Source organism: Rhamphochromis sp. 'chilingali' (genome assembly GCF_963969265.1).
Source record: "Rhamphochromis sp. 'chilingali' genome assembly, chromosome: 13".
Taxonomy (NCBI): Eukaryota; Metazoa; Chordata; class Actinopteri; order Cichliformes; family Cichlidae; genus Rhamphochromis; species Rhamphochromis sp. 'chilingali'.
The window spans coordinates 12,862,343-12,877,627 of NC_137940.1; the positions used below are offsets into that span (position 1 = coordinate 12,862,343).

The 15,285-nt window shown below is 40.1% G+C and overlaps 1 long non-coding RNA gene across 1 annotated transcript; it reads left to right on the forward strand.

The window, feature by feature from the left end:
* The first annotated feature begins 9,045 nt into the window (after positions 1-9,045).
* Positions 9,046-9,975, forward strand: LOC308409262. The gene is made up of 2 exons (XR_013973991.1): positions 9,046-9,147; positions 9,727-9,975. It is a non-coding gene; the product is annotated as an uncharacterized lncRNA (long non-coding RNA).
* Positions 9,976-15,285: the final 5,310 nt, after the last annotated feature.

The window sequence follows — 15,285 nt, forward strand, 5'->3', positions numbered from 1 at the left end:
CAACATGTTATATTAAACATTTTTTAAGGATGATTTAAGATAAAAAACTACAACTTTTTCCCCCCTCAGCAATCACTGCATACATCAGTGTCTCGGGATTACACTGAATTTATTGTCTAATCTTTGAGAGTTTACCTCAGAACGCTTCACGATTCCCACCAAACACAAAATTATAATAAAGAGTGTTTTAGACCAGGAGTCTTAAACTCCAGTCCTCGAGAGCTGGTGTCCTGAAACTTTTCCATGTGTCCCTGCTTCAACACACCTGAATAAAATTAGTAGGTCATTAGCAAGAGTGTAGAACTTGACTGCATGTTGAAGTGGCAACCCTTAACTCTACTCAAGTAAATTTAAGTAAATGTAAGCATTTGGAAAAATGTACTTCTAAAAGTACTTTTATTGCACCTTGTTCATTCACTCATGAGATGCTGTAACACGAATCAAATGTCTCAGTTTTCACCTCAGCATGCAGTGAAGTCCTATAGAATCTTGCTAATGACCTACTAATTCTATTCAGGTGTGTTGCAACAGGGACACATGGAAAGGTCTCAGGACACCGGACCTCAAGGACTGGAGTTTGAGACCCCTGATTTAGACGCACCAATTGGTTGGCACATCAGTTCTCATTTACAGATGGCTCTCAGATCATTGGCTAAGTGAGTGCATATGGAGGCCCTTCAAGTTCTGCCTGCTCTGATTGTTGATTGGTAGCTGACAGTTCACACTTCTACATCATCAGCATCAGTTAACTGTGTGTCCTTTGCTCTGCAGAGGCCGGTCCAAAGGATTTGTAGGTTGGGAAAAATAAATCAAAAACAAGATCAAATAATTCAACATGCCCATCTTCTGATAGCGGGCTATTTTACCTTCAGAAATGATTCTTTAAACAGTTGTTTTCAGCCTTATGTTCCTTTGTTACTAACAGGGCTTTAAAGCTTGGTTATATTCATGTTCTCCAACAGCCCAGATCACACTTATGATGTAAGATGATAGCAAGATGCACAACTCTAAAATATTGATGAATTATGAATTGTAAATATTAATAAGCTGTACTAACGAGACTTTTCGTGTTGCCCACAGGTCTCATGTGTGGGTTTAAACTCATCGTTCATCAAGCCAAACTCGTCATGCCACTAAATGAATGCTGCCCATTCAGCCAGTCCACCTGATGTTGACTCAATCTGATTGAACTCATGAAATAATGCTTAAAAATGTCTTTATGCTAAAGTGTCAAACTTGTGCAGTCATGTGGATGTAGTGCTACATGATAGTTTGACACGTTTACAGCACAGAACTCCAACACAAATCAACAAAGCGATGGAGACAGCTGTGTCTGTACCTGCGGCTGACTGAGTCATCTGTGAGCAGATCAGACAGCCGTCTCTCAGACAGGACGGAGGGGAAACAGCCTCGGCTTCACTCTTTAAGGCTCAGTCTCAAAGGTCAGACAGTTAGGTGATGTGATCACATTGACAGGACCGCACGTGATGTCACACTTCTCCTCTTCATCTCCTCCCCCTCCTCTTCTTTCTCAGTTTTAGAAACCAGCTTTAGCTGTCTGCTGACGTGTGAAGACTCAGCTTTATAAACACCTTTTTTGGGGGGAAAATATCATCTGTGGTCATGAACTCTTTCTTTTCTCACTTTAACTCCATCAGTCAGTCCTTTCTTTCAGCTCTGAGCACAGTTTTCAATTTATTCTTAAAGCCTTTTTTAGATGTTATTAACCCAAAATGTCATTTTTTTTAAAGTGTCATTTTTAAAGGAAAAAGGGGAAATAAGCAAGTTTCACTGTCTCATCTGTCACCAGATGATCATATTCAGCGCCAGAGTAAAGATTACAAGAATATTGGGCTGTGTATTAGGATTTATGACATGAATAAATACTATTTTGGGCCAAGTAATGTTTAGTTTTTTGTTTTTTGTTTTTTTCTTGTGCAAACTTTCACTTTTAAATGCTTCTGAAACCTCTGAGTGCAGCGCAGAGACACCTGCTGAGATGTTATCACGAAGACACGCAAAGGTCGATATTTAAGAGACTGCATTTAACACCTCATCTGAAATAAGACACCATCAGAAAGAAGCTCATGGTACTCACTGGAGCTGGATTTGAATATTTCTGTGTTTTCAGTTCAATTCAGTTTTATTTATACAGCGCCAAATCACAAGAACAGCCACCTCAAGGTGCTTTGTATTGTAAGGTAGACCGTACAATAACACATACAGAAAAACCCAACAATCATATGACCCCCTATGAGCAAGCACTTTGGCGACAGTGGGAAGGAAAAACTCCCTTTTAACAGGAAGAAACCTCCAGCAGAACCAGGCTCAGGGAGGGACGGCCATCTGCCGCGACTGGTTGGGGAGAGAGATTCTACTGATTTTTATTTTCATTCCTTTATGAAACGACAGCAGTAGCAAGATACCAAAGGTAAAGATTTACGCAGGTAAAGATTCAGAATCTGAAAATAGAAAAACAGCGACAGCATTAAATCATGCAGCACTTCTGAAACTGTCGGTCTAACTTGGCCTAACAGACGAGCTTACAGTTTTTCTGGAGTCTACAAAAGGAACTTTGCATGATTCACATTTTTAAATAATCTGTATTTATCTGCTTGAAAATGTATTGTTTAAAAAGTGTTAAGAATATAAAATCCAGCCTGAGACTAAGCATTTCGAGCAGCCTAAAGCCTGAGCTTCTGTCTCACAGGAAGTGCTTGGACATACTGTGACCTCGTTATTTGAAACATGTTTAATATGAACGTCCTCTATGGGAACAGGAGATGAAAGGAAAGAAGGAGCATCATGATAGGTCCTATTTAATCTTTCTTTGTGATACTAAACATGAATAATTTGACTGAAAGAAGCTTTATCAAGTATTCACTTTCTAATCTATGACTCTCTTTTATTTTTAACCTCATTAAATTGAGAAAGATACCTTATTATATTTTACTAGTGCGATAGTTTGTAATTTGTAATTTACTGTGTAAAGAAATGTGATGTGGATCCTTTTAAGCAGGTATAAGCTGAGAGAACAGCATCAGTCTTTGACTGCATGTAGAATATTTGTTAGCAGGATAAATATATTGTTGATTTTAGCTTCTTTTTTATAATAAAAACCGTCAGCTCCACAAACACAGAGTTCAGGCAACAACACCAGCTTTGTTTGACTGTACCCTGAACAAAACGCCTCTGTGTCCTGTTGGTGCAGTCATGCAGCAGTCTGAGTCCTACAGTAGTCTGAAAGCAGTAAATTACCTTCTTACCTCTCCTTCTCCATAACCGCTCTGCATCCTGTTTACCTGGTGTTCCTCTCTGCTATGACCGATGTCCTTTGGCTCCCTGTGTAATGTACAGTATCAAATAGGTTCTCTTAAAGGAGCAATCATGCAGCACTCCAGGGGATGCTGAGCGCAGTAATTGAACATTGTGTGGTGTGCGCTGTGTTGCAGTGTGTTTTGGTGTGAGTTTAGATCCAGGCTGGGAAACTTCTGGCACGCTGGATGTGAATGACGCCACTCAGACACACATAGATGTATTCAAACTGAGAGTAACACTTTTGTTTATCATTGATGGTTTTCTTTTTCTGACACACAATTCTTTATCAGTCATAAACAAATTACATTTGATGTATGATTTCTTTCAGTCCTTTAACTGGTTACCAAATCCTGGCACAAAGAAGACCAAAAAAACTCAAAGTTACTACTTTTTTGTAATTTTTCCATACCTGAGTGATGCCCAGGATAAGATTTGTAACAGTCACAATTGTGTGGTGTATCTTTAAGACAATATAAGGTAAGGGTTAGTGAGTACAACCCACGATACAGATTCCAGCTATTCAGGTGGCACCTCTTACCCCTGAGTTTTTCCTACTTTTTTGCTTCAGAAGTGTCCAGATCACCACTGGGACTTTAACAAAAAGGGGACACTGTGTGTGTTCATGATTACTGTCAGATTAACAAAGAGTCCTCCTTTATTTCAAGGTGAACATCTTGGACATAACGTAGAACAGCGTTCACACTTTATATCTGCATCACCACTGATGTTGATGTCAAAATTACAAAAATAAAAAATGACAAAAGTTCATTTCACTGATGTTTTAAAGTGTGGGTTATTTACTATTCCATCCACTCCCGAGAGTCTTTTGCAGCCATTCTTCTGTTCAGTGATGAGAGGAAACACACCTCCAGTACACAATGCAGTGTGAATATTAAGACAACATTAGACTGCGGGACACAGTCCTCCCTGTCATATCTCTGCATCATCGCTGCACCTTCAGATGCAAACCAACAACCGTGCTGGAATGTAATTGCATTCAGCAAATATCATGCATGCTCATAAACTCCCCTGCTGGAATAGTTGCTCAGAGACGCACGGGGGCATTACTCAGAAATAAAACCAAAGCGTAATAAAAGCATTCCTTTAAAAATTTATGTGAGCCGAGGCAGCACAGAGACTAAACACTGTGGGTGGTGGAGTGTGAGAAAAGTGTGTGTGTTTGAAAAGTTGGGAGTTTTATGCCCATTCGGTACATGTGTGGATTACTTATTGGTATCTCTGAACTATTTGTGTACACACAGATATATTCCTGTGTGTATGTTTGTGTACGTGCCCGTTATTATGTTATGTTCCTTTTTACCCAATTACTTGGACATGCATGTGTGGATATCTATGGGTGTTTAGGAATCCTCGGTGAACAGATTATCACACAGTTTGCCAAGGGTCTAAAATGGGTCCCAGGCTTCTTGCCTACATATGTCTTTATTACTTGAAGATGCTAAGATTGTATTTAGTTCATGTTCACCAAGCAGACTGTTAAGCAGCTATTAAATTCTAAGATATTTAAAATAAACATAACATTTAAAATGAACATGAAAAATAAAACTGTGAAGGTAAATATGTTGTAAAATGTGAGAGCTTGCAAAAAAAGTGAGAATGTGTAGAAAAAGTGGAACTTTTATTTTGAAATCCTGTAATGTCAATTTACAGCTGAGACAGAAACTGGTGAATGCAAAAGACTTTTTTTATGATGCATATTTACATTTTTTCTGCCCTCTTTAGAAAGAGCTGACAGTGACTTCAGGAAAAAATTGAATTTAAAACAGTTAATCAGATAATTTTGGTGATATTAAACATCTACAGTGCTTAACAAATTTATTAGACCACCACTCAAAGATTTAGATCCCAGCTACCCCAAATTAACAGAACTGGTAATTATCAAAATGTGGTTTTATGTTTCTGTAATTGTTGATCTACCAGTATGTGCAAGTTCCTTAATAAAAATTAAGTATTTTTTTATCCATGAATTTCCACATTTACTGTTTTCCAAAAAAGCTGAAAAATAGTCAAGCGCATTATTATTATTATTTTTGATTAAGATGCTAAATTACAGTTTTTCAATTTTCATCAATGAACAAAAAATATTTGTTTTATCTGTTGAATGTTATGTTTTTTCTGTCGCCTCAGATTTGGGTGTAAAAATGTCAACAGTTGTTATTTGGCTCATAAATAAAATATAATTTTTAGTTTTAAACAAGTTTTTGAAAGATTTCAAAAATATTTGCAGATGATAAAACATTTATGTTGTTTATGGAAATAATACAATATTTAGCATGCTAGCATCCCAACAGACGAGCACCAGACTAGTAATATTTGTAGCCAGCCTGTTTATACATCTTGTGTTTTGCATATTTATATGAAAATATAGCGTTTGTCTCAAAGCTCTGTTATCCCATCATTGGACAATAGAGGGCACATAAAGTGATGCCTCAGAAACTAAAAAGCTTCTCCATCTGAAAATCCAGAAATACAACTTTAAGTTAAGTCCATTAAATTTTGTAAGAAAACACAAACTGTTGTGTGGATGTTGAATTGATCCAACACTGGGTTTTTAACAAGATAACCAGCTGAAGTTGTCTTACTGTCCCTTTTTAAATTTAAATGCAGCATAAGAAGCCCCACTGATTGGACTGAGTGCACAGCACTGCTGTTTGAAAGGATCATGTATAACAGAACAGAACACGTTGGTGCCTATCCTCCATTGTTAGCAGCTCAACAAACTCATTATAGTTGATCCTGTGGTGACCAGGATGGTCTGTTCAGAGGTGTTGGGCTGACAGCCCACTGACTGGACAAAGGTAGTGCTGTCTGCTTTTTCTGGGTTCATCATTGGCTGTATCCCAATTCAGGGTCTGCAGCCTTAAAGGCCGCATTTTAAGGCCGATTACGTCACAGCGACGCGACGAAGGCTGTCCCAATTCAAAGGCTGCTCAAAATGTGGCGCTCAAATGAGTCCTTCATTTCCCTGAATTTTACGGATGTGGTGGTGTAGACTTCGTGGCCCAACATATCCCAGAATGCATAGCGCGGCGGTGGGTGTGGATAATTTTGCCGGAAAAAAACGGCGGAAGGGGGGTGCCCGAAGAGTAAACTTTTAAAAGTAAGTACTGAATATTAGGTCACTTATTTATGTGCAAATGTTTAACAATGAAGAACATTAAAACATTACTGTTGGCCACATGTCGGCAGAGTTATGTGACATTAGTGACGTTTGTACTAACTTGGTTTTAAAGCCTTTACTTTAAAATATACGCCGTTCAATAGTTGACCTTAATCTTACAGAGAATGTGATGATTTCATGGATATTTAAAGTAAGCACTGAGAGAAATTTAGTAATGACAACATATTGAAAGAACAATATTTGTCTCTTATATATAATACATTTATATATACAGTGTCAAAGAAAACTGTCTTTGAATGAAGATTTAAGGTGACAGGACATATAAATAAATGCAGCGTGAATCTTTACTGAAGCTCAGTATTTGAAACAGAGATCATTCACTGCTGTAATAACTAATACTGATTGAAATAATAACTTGGCCATATTATGTTTACATTACCAAAGCGAGATGACTTTAGTCTCATGAACCACATTAGGTAATTGTTATTTACTAGCTAATCTTAAAATGACTGTTCAGATTCCCCCACCTGAGCTGTAGATCTCTGCAGCCCGTCCATGGGCCTCTTGGCTGCATTTCCGATCAGCGCTCTCCTTGTTCGGCCTGTGAGTTTAGGTGGACGGCCTTGTCTTGGTAGGTTTACAGTTGTGCCATACTCCTTCCATTTCTGAATGATAGCTTGAACAGTGCTCCGTGGGATGTTCAAGGCTTGGGAAATCTTTTTGTAGCCTAAGCCTGCTTTAAATTTCTCAATAACTTTATCCCTGACCTGTCTGGTGTGTTCTTTGGACTTCATGGTGTTGTTACTCCCAATATTCTCTTAGACAACCTCTGAGGCCGTCACAGAGCAGCTGTATTTGTACTGACATTAGATTACAGACAGGTGCACTCTATTTAGTCATTAGCACTCATCAGTCAATGTCTATGGGCAACTGACTGCACTCAGACCAAGGGGGGCTGAATAATTACGCACACCCCACTTTTCAGTTATTTATTTGTAAAAAATGTTCGGAATCATGTATGATTTTTGTTCTACTTCTCACGTGTGCACCACTTTGTGTTGGTCTTTCACGTGGAATTCCAATAAAATTGATTCATGTTTGTGGCTGTAATGTGACAAAATGTGGGAAAGTTCAAGGGGGCTGAATACTTTTGCGGATGCATACGTGTTTATATACATATATGTAAGTATATACGTGTATGTTTGCAGGTGTATGTATAACTTGTACATATCTTTCATGTGTAAAAGTAAATTTGTCTGTTATTGTGTAAATACTTACAGTATTGTGTACTTCACACACATGGAGAAATGCCAAACTGCCTGTCATTGTTCTTGTAACAGTGACAATAAAAAACTATTCTATTCTATTCTATTCTATTCTAGTCTTCCTGATATTCTCCTGCAGGGGAATCATTTTTCCATTTGCTCTTTGTATTTCAGTATATTTTGCTAAGTTGCCAGCATTTCATGAAACAGAACATTCTCCTTTTCAGCTTGTGCTCTTTGTCTAACCTTTATCTCTTTCTGTCCATCACTTCATCCGTCACTCGCCACCTGAGTTCTTCCATTATTCAACAGTTCACCTTCTGCACCTCACCTCTCCTGCTGCCTCTACCAAATCTAGTTTGAGACTTTATTGTCCTTGAAATTAGGTTTGCAGCAAAGCGTGCTGCACGATACAGACAATAAACAAAATCTAGTGGAACATATGAGCCACATATTATAATGAACCATAGAACAAGTATAAGATGGACTGACCAGGGACCGGTTTTTCTCCCTCTCTCTCACTGATACTGCATCATCTTTTCATCCATTGTAGTGCTTTGTAACTATTGTATGACTCAAAATGATCAGTATTTTTAAAAAAAACTAAAAAACAGCAATACGACATAAAAACAAACAGTACTGTGCATCCTTCAAAGCATATGTACATAGATTTAATGCCTCCCATCCGTACATGGTTTCCTATAGCTTCTGGGAAAAATAAATTATATGTATGTAAATAAAACAGCTCACATATTCTTTGCAGTAACTGCAGTTTTCATTATGGTTAAAAACAAATCTGAATCTTGTGATCATGTCACATGGTTGCTTCTGTGTTTGTGTTCAGGTGATCATAATCTGAACCCATGAAGAAGTCATGGCAGAGGGTAAATAACAGAAGTCACACCTTGAGCCTGGATCAAGGTGTGACTTGACAAACAATGGTCATCTGTATGCACCATTGTTCTTCCTCTTCAGAAGGTCAGATAAAGTTATTGGGCCAAGTCTGGCAACTACCAGGTTGTGGCTCACATGGAAGACTTTATTTTGGCATTTGCTCTTTTTTGTACATTATGTGAGTACACAGCAAATTCAAAAGTGTTAAATGTTTTGGTGTTAATAGTCTTCTTGCAAAAGTAGAGTTAATTTTACTCTAAGCAGAGTCACATTCTTTTAATGTAACTCTGAGGTGTAAAATGATAGTAGTTAAAATCGAGTGTTAAAAATGAGTGTTTCTCTGTCAAATCTGGAGGTGTTACAATGGAAACATTAACTCTTGACCTCTTAACTCTGAACTCCTACAGGGGCTATGACACCAATAGAGTGAATTCACAGACTCCGCCCCCAGCACGGCTCCAATCGAAGCTGAAGTGAAGCCGTTTCAGAACATTTTGCTCTACATATTTGAGTTGTTTGCCATGCTTGGTAAGTCATTTTTTCAAAGATTGTTTCAATTATTATTATGAGGATTTACTTCTGTGGCTCTTTGGAGTTGAGACAAAGCTGTGTGGAAGGCATTAGCCATGTTGCTCGCTGATAGCATAATATTCTGTTTTAGCTAGCTGAACGGTATTGTTTGCGGGCAAATACCACAGCCTTGAAAAAAGCTTGCATGTGAATTTTCCGTCAAACTTTTGGTCAAATACACCTAAAACAATGTGCAGAATGTAAATGTTGGTATAATGGTGCTACTTGAAGCCTGAAAACGATCGCCCATAAAAAAAAAAACGAGCAAACAGCAGTAGCAGACGTCCTGACTGGATTCTACGTTAGCATAGATCCTTCCAGAGTTTTGTGCACACGGTTTAGGTAAAAATGAAAAAGGTTGAGGTTTTACATTTAGTTCAGTATTACCTGTTGCCTGTGTCCTTGTCTTTTGGGAAAATACTTTACACAAGTAATGGCTCAAAGAGGATTCCTTTTTTTTTACTGTGCTGCAATTGTTTACTGGATTATTTGTGCCATTAATTAGTGTCAACTAATTTTTATTCAATCTCCGCACAGGATATGCTTGTGAAGATGGAATATGGGGGAGAGCAGAAGTGCGTTGAAGTTCCACAAAGGGATGAATGAAGGACATGCATATTGTATTGAAGAAATAAGTGATGAGAATGCTGTTATTTGCATTTACCATGTCAGACCTTTTGATAAACAAAATTCTAATGAAAGTGAGAACATGTACACTGTTACATCTTTCAGAAAATGTTTTGAAATTGTGGTGCACAGTTCAGAATAAATGTTTTTCAAAAACCATTGCATCTTTTTAGTAAATGTTTATTTCCAAAAGAAATTTCTAGAAGTTCAGAACAGTAAAATTCCCGCTTTTTAGAATGAATTAGAAGATAACTCTTACGTAGTTAAACTAAAATACTCTTTGAGAGTTAATATATAAACTCTTAACACCAAGTGTTAAATTATCAACTCCAGACAGATTTGGTGTTTAACACTAAATCAGAGTTAACGTACCAACTCTCCAAAAAGAGTTAAATTAACACTCTCTGGTGTGGACCCATATAGACACTTTAATAGTGTTGAAATCAAATCCGACAGTGTTAATTTGGACATGCTGGATTTGCTGTGTAGAAAATCTCAGTAGATTAATAACTTAACCTGTTCAGTCCATGACCCCCAACCCTCCTGTTTTTGTTTGTACCTCTTAGATGAGTTCCCACATTTGTTTTCCTTAAAAACCATGCTGATAAAATAGTCCAGAGATTCCACCTCGTATCTCCCACTCACTATTCTCTACTACACTCGTCTTCAAAATCTCTGTTACTTGCTGCTTCATCTCTGAGCTAAATTAGGAAAGTCCATTAGATTAGGCAGTGCCATTTCTCAAAAGCATGCCCACACATGTGAACACACAATTGCATACTTGATGCGGACCATAAATCATTGTCTCTATTATAGTTCTGCCAATAGCTCCTCCATGCTGGCTGGGCAGCATCTTTATAGTGTGGCTTTGATGTATATGTCGGGCTCGTCCAGGCGGGCGGGGCAAGTGACAGAATGAGGTTGGGGAATGAGCGAGAAGTTGATTCAAAACGGAACAGTGAAGCGAAAGAGGAGTAGTGGAGAAAGACTGAACAGTAGAAAGGAAGAGATGCAAACACAGCACTGGGGGGATCTGACATGCACCTCTGGACCTGTACGTATTGGTTTCTGTGTCAAAGTCCATACTGCGTGTTAGCAGCATGACATATAACATTAAGGTTAAGACTAGGGATGGGTATTCCATTTTCGATTCTGTTTAACGATTCGATTCTTTATCGATTCTCTTATCGATTTTAAAAAAAAAGGAGAACACTAAGGTCATTAGCTTAGAACTTTGTTTTATATCTTCTCTTTGAACAAGATAGAAATTTAGGAGTAACATGGCCTTACAAACCCAACAATGAGATCTTAAGAGATCCACAGCCTACGGCTCTTCAATGAGGTGTCACAGGGTCCCCAGGAAAAAAAATTGTAAATGTAAAATGATAAAATAAATATTCTTCTGTAGCAATAACAAAGTATACCATAAATTATTCTGTAGCAATTACACAAGAATATCCAGTAATGTCCCTGCCTACAATTAAACACATTCACTTACCGAAAATCGGGGGTATCTGCTGTGGCAAATGGGTGCAAACCTTTTACCACAAACTTAGTCACTGCTCGGTAACATTCGTCTATCCTGGCCTGAAAAAAGACGCTACCGGTACACTGCAGCGAGTATCATGTATCCGATATTACTAAACGAAGACGTCAGGCTTGGATTGCAGCGGTCAGACGAGCGGATATTGAGTTCGCTGCCATCCCCAATTTTTTGTTGGTTTGCTCGCAGCATTTTCTTTCCGGTGAGTTCTAAATAAAGTTATATCTCTCTTAATAGGCTTTTAGTGTTATTTTTTAATGCATAGATAATTAGATAAAACATCCTAATGTGTGATGCTGCAGAACCACATCATGTTGACGGAGTAGCTTATTATTTGGCATTATTGCAGGCAAACCAGCATATGAAGTGGATGTAACAAATCCAGACTGGGCTCCAACGCTGCACATGGGGCACGACGACATACCTGTGTCAAACTCGGACAGGCACGCAAGGCGAATGCAACGAAAGCGAAAAAGAACACTCATCAGAGGTAAACCCCCCCCCCCCCCCCCCCCCAAAAAAAAAAAAAAACATACAAAATTGCGCTCATTGTACGCTAATCTGCACATAACTTTCAGATGAATCACGCACCTGTAATACTGGTGTACATTTACCTTATGTGTATGCACTAATTTTGTTTCACAGGCTTTCGTTATGCAGCTGCAGAGTCTGAAGGTGTGCCCCGTGCAGAAGTAATGGATGAAGATCTGACAGACACAACACTGCTTGATAAGCTTGTTAAGGTGTGCTGTGTTTTGGTGAATATGTGCCCCAGTGTGGTTGTCAAACCAGGGCCAAATGAAACTTGCTCTTGTTGAATATTCATAAAACTGCTCTGTTGCATGTACAGTTCATTGTAAATAATTGTACTTTCTGTAAAGTGGTTTCAATAAAACAGAAAAGAAAAGTATGTTTTTTTTAAAAATTCAAGATCTGTTCACATGTACAAGTATATACACATTAAATGCAAACTATTTACATGGTAACGCAGAGCTGGCATCAATCGTGAATCGTCATATATGGTCAACGTACTCACAACATGGAGGCTTAAAAACAGCCAAATGTTGTACCCAACCCACAATGCACTGCGGCGTGACATCAACTCCAAAGCCCTACAAGGCAGATCGCGCTAACATAATATGCACTGTTAGTTGATTATTTACCTGCCGCATTAACGGGAGAGGACGTGCAAACGTTAGCGCTGCTGCTGGGTTGAGATTCGCGAGTCCAGCGAGGAATTAAAAACATGACATTCATTTAAGGTTATCGTGTGTTTTGTGAGCAACTGCTTTTTGCATATTTGTAGTTTTTCCTCCCTTAAATGAAATATCTACTTTGCAAGTATTGCAAGTTGCCCTGTTGTCATCCGTTCTCGTAAAGTATAACCAAACTTTTGAGCGTTTGAGCCGCCATGTTTCCTGCCAGGTAAATGAAGCTCCGCAACGTGGTGACGTCATTCGGGGCGACTGGAATCGATAAGGGAATTGTTTGCAAAAATGCCAAACAATTCCAAGGAATTGAAACGGTGGGAACCGGTTCTCAACAAGAACCGGGTTTCGATACCCATCCCTAGTTAAGACTGCACCGCATGAGTTCAGCAGTGTAACACATTCTCTTCCTGGACTGGTGTTTCTACACCCCTCTAGCTTGTCTACAGCACATCTTGTCTATCTTTGTAAATGAAACAACAACAGCTACATTACATGACTAATGTGTTTAGCCTTTGAGACAAAGAAGACACAGTTCAGTGGAAATAAAGTCCTGGCTGGAGCCTCTCCTCTCAAAAGAGCACAGAGTTTGGACTACAAGACAGGCAGAGTAGGATAAATCGTCTTTACTTGGTCTAGTGACAAGTATGAGGTTGATAAAGGGTCGGTCTTAATGAGCAATAGCACCAAAAGGTCAAAAGCTGAGACAAATACCTGAAACAGAAAAGGCCCTCTCACTACACGGGAAGACTAATGGCTAATCAGAATCAGAATCAGAATCAGAATACTTTATTGATCCCTGGGGGAAATTATTTTTTGTTACAGTGCTCCATTTTAAACCAACATTAAGACAAGACAGACAATACGCTAACTAAGAATAGTACAATATATACATATATATACATACATACATACATAAGTCACTCATAAATAAATATTTGGAAAAGAAACGTGTAGTTGTAGCAGCAAACAGTGTGTTAAGTGGATGCGTTGTACAGGGAGATGGCCACAGGCAGGAATGATTTCCTGTGTCGTTCAGTGGTGCTTTTCGGTAATCTCAGTCTCTCACTGAACGTGCTCCTGTGACTGACCAACATGTCATGGAGTGGGTGGGAGGTGTTATCCAACATTGTCTTTATCTTGGACAGCATCCGCCTCTCCGACACCACCTTGAGGGAGTCCAGCTCCATCCCCACAACATTGCTGGCCTTACGGATCAGTTTATTAAGTCTGTTGGCATCTGCGACCCTCAGCCTGCTCCCCCAGCATGCAATAGCATATAGGATCGCACTGGCCACCACAGACTCATAGAAAATCCTCAGCATTTTCTGGCAGATGTTGAAGGACCTCAGTCGCCTCAAAAAATAGAGACGACTCTGGCCCTTCCTGTAAAGTGCTGTGGTGTTTTTAGCCCAGTCCAGTTTATTGTCAATGTGTACTCCAAGGTATTTATAGTCCTCCACAATGTCAACACTGACCCCCTGGATTGAAACAGGGGTCAAGTGTTTCCTGGTCTTCCTGAAGTCCACGATCAGTTCCTTGGTCTTTGCCACGTTGAGCTGCAGATGATTCTGCTCACACCACGTGACAAAGGAGTCGACCACAGCCCGGTACTCTGTCTCATCATCCCTGCTGATGCATCCAACCACCGCAGAGTCATCAGAAAACTTCTGAAGATGGCAGGTCTCTGTGCAGTGGCTGAAGTCTGTGGTGTAGAGGGTGAAGAGGAAGGGGGAGAGGACAGTCCCCTGTGGTGCCCCTGTGTTGCTAATCACCTTGTCAGACACACACTGTGGGAGACGTACATATTGTGGTCTTCCTGTCAGGTAATCAACAATCCAGGACACCAGAGAAGCATCCACCTGCATCGCTGCTAACTTATCACCCAGGAGGGTCGGCCTGATGGTGTTGAAAGCACTGGAAAAGTCAAAAAACATGACCCTCACAGTGCTCGCCGGCTGGTCCAGATGGGTGTAGACACGATTGAGCAGGTAGATGATGGTGTCCTCTGTTCCGAGACGAGGCTGATAAGCGAACTGAAGGGGATCCAGATGTGGTCTTACTATGGGTCGCAGCTGGTCCAGGATGAGCCTTTCCAGGGTCTTCATGATGTGGGAGGTCAGTGCCACGGGCCTGTAATCCTGGGGGCCACTGGGACGAGGCGTCTTTGGTACAGGGACGAGGCATGATGTCTTCCACATCACCGGGACCCTCTGCAGACTCAGACTCAGCATAAACAGTTTATGAAAGACTCCACACAGCTGGGGGGCACAGGCCTTGAGGACAAGGGGACTCACTCCATCTGGTCCAGCAGACTTGCCTGAGTGAAGTCTCCTCATTTGCATCTCAACCTGGTATTGAGTGAAGGTGATGGGTGGGGGGGGGGGGGGGGTGTGTCAGGAATCTCACAGGAGGCAACATGTGAAGAGAGAGGCTGGCACAGTGGTGTGGCTCTGGATTCCAGGCTGACTGCAGGTGAGGTTGTGGGGGTGGGAGCAGACACTGTGGTGTCGAATCTATTGAAAAACAGATTCAACTCGTCGGCTCTATTCTCACCTCCCTCAGCTCCCCTGCTGTTGGTTGGCCTGAATCCAGTGATGGTCTTCATGCCCCTCCACACCTCTCTCATGCTGTTCTGCTGGAGTTTCCACTCCAGCTTCCTCCTGTAATTGTCCTTAGCCTCTCTGATCTTGTCCTTTAGTAACACCTGGACCTTCC